Consider the following 6,000-nt stretch of genomic DNA (forward strand, 5'->3'; position numbering starts at 1 on the left):
ACTAAGTAATCAGTTGAAACAATTGAGCTTCAAACATAAAAATTTGTAGCAATCATACCATCGGAAATTTTCCACACTGTTCTTTATATTTATTATGTTAAGTACATTAAATATTCCAATTTATTCATTAGATGGAATGCAGTGCTCACTTTCCAGAATCCAGAAAAGCGCTTCGGACGCACCAAACTAAGAAAGAAAAAAATATTTTTAAAACATTTATGTTCACGTTTATAGTTGGTTAATAGTTGATTCTACTTAGCATTCAAGCCATAGCTTATTGTGTTGAAATGAAAAGTACAAATTAATCAAGTCATTAAACTTTATAAGTTATTGAAATAGTAAGTTATGGCCATAAAGTTCGTTGGCTCACAACGTACTACTTACAAGAAACAAAACAAATCGAAAAAAATACGTATATATCATACAACAATACATCACGCCTATAACATATATATTTAGATATTTTCAAGGACTTCCTACCATTAGTCTTAATAAACCTTTTAAAACGGTGCCTAATATATTAGTCTCATAAACAAATGTATATAATTTGATATACAGCTTTACTTTTCATGTCATGTTTATTATTTCAACATTCTAATTTAAACCCAACTGTGGTTTACTACTATAACCATATTTGTATACCACATGGAAATTATGGCATGTGTTTTTCTAATAAAATGTTAGATTCTAAATTTCTTTTAATTAATGTTTCAGAAAGGAGGTGAAAAATATAGTTTCTTTATATTCAAAACTAGTAAAATAGATTTAAAACGATTTTTTTTTTGTCCCTGTATGTTACAGAATTATATATATAAAACTTTGGAAAAAGTGTTTGTACAGAGAGAAAAAAAATCATTGGGGCAGAAAAACCAATGCTCCCTTAAAAGAGGGTAGGAATGCCCTTTACCGTCAGGCGTCAAACGGTCATTTTCGGCTACAGTTAGCGTCAAATTGGTTAAAAATTTTACCGTGATTCGTCAAAATATCCTTATCGTGATTCGTCAGAGGTCTCAAAAAATTATCGTTACCGTTATTTTTGGAAAAAATTTAACGTGATTCGTCAAAATCAGTCAATTTTTTTATCGTCTGAAAGAAAGTGTACATTTTATCGTCATGCACCAAAAATTACCGCTAACGTCATTTGGTAAGATTTTTTACCGTTATTGGTCAAAAAGGTACCCCCATTACGACCCTCTTACAACAAAAGATTAATGTTCTGGTCCTTACGATCATGATAACTTAAAAGACTGTAACCAAAAACAATTAGACATCGTCATTTTTAAGCGATTAAGTGATGGACAGGCACTCTTGGTACTGCCAGCTGTCACATAGCTTCAGTAAAGATCGAATTTTAGTTTTCCAATTATAAGTCAAAATTAGCACCGTAGCATGATCGAGATTACTTGTGTCGTAAATGTACAATTGCGTTTAGTTTACTTCGTATACATTTTTATTTCATTTATCATATAATTTTATGTATATGTCTATCTAGATCTGTAATATATATTGTGTGGTTCATAACAATGAGTGGTGTACAAGAGTGCAGTGTGTCATGTTCTGTCATGCTTGACGGAGAAAAAAAAACAGCAACGGAGAATAAAAACATCTACGCAAAAGAAAACGTGTGAAGCATGAATTTTACACGAATTATTCGGTACAAGGTTAAGTTGAAAAGTAAATCAATTTTGCATATTTGCGAATAATAGTTTCAGATATTTTACTGCAATAGGTCACAATATTAGAAATCTGAGACACGGTTTGAAGCAGTTTGAACTTGCTGACAACATCCATTTTGACTTAACAAGGAATCAATTGATTGACATTATTTATTTTGCCGTTTTTATGCATACATTTCCATTCTCAATTTTATATAATAGAATATAAATGCAGCTCTATAGATAAAGAACATCGAAACTCATAAAAAGTTATATAGATCTTAGATAAACGGTTTTAATTATACAAAGATGGATACTTTTAAATTATTACAGTACTCGTAGTTTATACAAAAACATTGTTACAGTTTCAAGTTTGTTACCGTTCGTTTATATTTCGAAGATTAAAAGTAAATTTGCGATTACTGATCTTTCCTTTCTCGTCAATAAAAGTATATATATTTTAAAAAGCCAGACTTTTCACAGTATTCTTAATGAAGTATATACTGAAGATTCTGAATCAGACTTTTTTTTATTTCTTCAAAAAATTAATGATATCTCAAATTCATTTTAAGGAGGAAACTTCTAAACTTACCAAACCAATCAACACCATTACGAGTAAATAAATATTACTATAGCTATGTTTCTATATACATAGGTAATTAAAAGATAATGAAGTAACTAAAGATAAAGAAATTAGGACAGGAAAGCTGAACTTTTCATTGGATATACCACATTTTAGTTTACTACAAAATAATATAAATACGTATTATACGCGTGTTACTCTAAAATCGTTATAGACTATTTTCATATTACCGACTTTTGACTCCGGAGTTTATATTTTTTCGACCCTACTCTGTCGGTTGGACATCCTCAGTCTTGCATCTAAGCCCTTCAGACAGAGTGAAAATTTCATATCTTCTCTCAATTATAAAATTGTTAACTAGAGTTGTAAATCTGTCGTCTCATGCTGATAAAGGGATAGACAATATTACTTAACAAAAGATGTTTAAAACAAAAACACTGAGTTTCTTTTCAGTAGAGATGATAACACACAATGTGTCCAGTTTCTGGTTTTACCACTCTAGGAGACGAGTAATGAAATTAATTGAAATTTTGTTTATTTTAACATTTTTATAACAAATCATTGAAAATAAATATTATAAAGGATGAAGGAAAGTTTGTGATGTTATATATTTCCCTACACATTAAAATAAAATTGAAATTTAATTTGTCTTCCTATAATTTTTAATTTGTATTACATGTTTATGTTTGTAATTAACTAAATATTTTCATTTATAGATATTGATAAGTGTTGTGTATTTACTATTAATTCCTTCATGCAACAATTACCACCTATTATCAAGAAAACCAAAGATGTGGTATTCATCAACAAACAAACTTATAATTGAAGTGACAAATTTATGTTTTCTAAGTGGTGTAAGCTGATTTTCAATCCAAAATCATTTTGATGTGATTTCTTGGGCTTAGTTGTAGGACTGTCCTGGTACTCGGTCAAGTAAGAGCAACGTACAAAAGTAAAATCAAGCTTTCAATCGGTTCAATTTTTATGGAAAATGAACTGTTTTATGTTTTCTATACGACGACAAAACCATCGGAAAGTAGTAAACTTTCCCCCAAAATTGTACCGATTTTGTATTTGATTTTACTTCTTTTGGTTGTTCTTACTTGACCGAGTACCAGGATGTCCTAACACACAGAGTAGGTAACCTGTCGACAAATTATACAATCCGAAGTAGAAAGTCGTTAATATGAAAATAGTCAATAGAACACGTGAGAGCAACAGTTCCGGAATCCAAATACATAAAACAATTGGAGCAATTGAACTAACAAGGAGCAGCAAAATCCATCAAAGTCAAATATGCCTGAGGTATTTGCAACATGAGAACTGGTAGCATTACACAATGTATTAACTGAAAATGCATCGCTAAAGAATGTCATTACCAATACTAATGAAAGGATGATTGCTAACCACCACTATCAGCTACTTTAGAGACATCAGGATAAGCGACACAACTTTTATTTTTCTTATGACTTATCTAATAAACATATAACCCGAATAATTCAGTCCCTCCCCGTAATCGATCTCTCCTACTTGCGAGGTTTACCTTAAAGAAGTAATTATTGTAGATCAGCGGAATATAACGACTGAATTATTCGGGTTTATATACATATAGACTTTGATTTAAAAAGTTTTACTTTAAAAGACATGTTATTTACAGTGTAGTTAAACGGGAAGATAACCCGATTTAAACCATATTTCATCGCTAATTTACATATGATTGATTGATAGATTTGTTTGTGTTTAATACCACTTTAGCAGTATTGGCTATATTGTAATGGCCAGTCTTTTATTGGTGGAGGAAGCCGGAGTACCCGGCGATAAACGTCGACCTTCTGCAGGAAATGTGGCAAACCTTAGTCAACTAAGATTGGAGTAGTACCCACCTACCACGTGCTTGGTTCGAACTCACCTCACTGTTGACAGGCTTGTAATACAGTAGTTATAAACTACTCAGACCACTCGGCCACCGAATCCCCCTTAATTACATATGCATTATACGGCCAACTGTCTGCTACTTACGTGAAGTATAAATCATGTACGCGTTATGTCGCTTCTCCGTGTTCCTCTCTTACAGGTTTCTTGATATATGTCGTTCGTAATGCAATACGTTATCTATACGTCAGCCCAGTATTTCATAATGTTATACATTATCTGTACGTCAGCCCAGTAGATTATAACTCTATACATAATACGTATAATATGTAAGCCCAGTAGTCAGCACTCATTTTCTGTAAAGATTTACTGTTCATAAAATCTTGTATTTTTCGTAACACGAAGGATTTTTCTCCCCTGTCATTGATTGCCTTACCCGTCTTTGACACAACTATTGATTTAATGTATGCTAAAGCAATGCTCTGCAACTTTGTGCTAGATTTGGCCTTCCAATTGTTTTTATTCGAGCGCCGCTGGTAAGCCGTGTGAGGACGAAACGTGCGAACCGCGTCTTACTACCAATTTATATGCCTGCTTTCCGTGATGCGTTTATATATATATATATATATATATAAACAAGTCTTAATTGAAAACAACGTTCAAACCTATGATTGCGTTGGATAAAAACCGCAATTTTTATACGTGTGCATGCAAAACAAATTTCTTGTTAGAGGGGTCTAAATACAGCACAAACAACATTTTCCAAAAGACCAAAAAAGTGAAAAAGTATATTTTAACAAAACGCATTGGACTAACAGGTCGAACAACAAATGTTCTTAAACCCTGCTGACTGCCATTGGCGATTGCCAAATAAACGGATCACCGATGTAATAAATGGATCTTAATTATAAATTTCATACTAAACAGAAAACAATAAACTTGCGGAAAAGATGATATACCGCAAACAACAGGTGCAAAGGTTTTTGTACACCATATCCAGATTTCGACAATTAATGTCTCTTCAGTGATGTTAGGAATCGAAACGGTATTTGGAAGGCCATATAATTTACCTCAATTTAGGATAGACTCTTGAATTTTGAAAGAGTCGAAATAGGATGAACGGATCATATAAACCCGAAGGCAAATATAATACAAGCCCAAACGAAAAAATATAAACAAGTCTAAATTGAAAACAACGTTCAAACCTATGATTGCGTTGGATAAAAACCGCAATTTTTATACGTGTGCATGCAAAACAAATTTCTTGTTAGAGGGGTCTAAATACAGCACAAACAACATTTTCCAAAAGACCAAAAAAGTGAAAAAGTATATTTTAACAAAACGCATTTGACTAACAGGTCGAACAACAAATGTTCTTAAACCCTGCTGACTGCCTATATACTTTAGAAAACTAGTTCGGATGCGTTTAAGGTTTATTCTTAAACATACTTTCGTGTATAAAGTAAAACAACAAAAATACCGAACTCCAAGGAAAATTCAAAACGGAAAGTCCCTTAACAATTGGCAAAATCAAACACATCAAACGAATGGAAAACAACTGTCATATTCCTGACTTGGTAAAGGCATTTCCTTATGTAGATAATGGTGAATTAAACCTAGTTTTATAGCTAGCTGAACATCTCACTTGTATAACAGTCGCATTAAATTCCATTGTATTGACAACAATGTGTGACCAAAACAAACAGACATAATAGGTAAAAATGTCAAAAATAGGGATACAGCAGTCAACATTGTGTTATAATCTCAATCACTACAAAATCAAACAAATATGTCAACAAAGAAAAACAAAATGACATATAGACAAAGCACATACGAAAAAATGAATGTATAAGTTGTGTGTTGTATAGTGGTAATGCAAAACATATGATG

Source organism: Mytilus californianus, unplaced genomic scaffold (assembly GCF_021869535.1).
Source record: "Mytilus californianus isolate M0D057914Y unplaced genomic scaffold, xbMytCali1.0.p SCAF_1, whole genome shotgun sequence".
In the NCBI taxonomy this organism is placed as follows: Eukaryota; Metazoa; Mollusca; class Bivalvia; order Mytilida; family Mytilidae; genus Mytilus; species Mytilus californianus.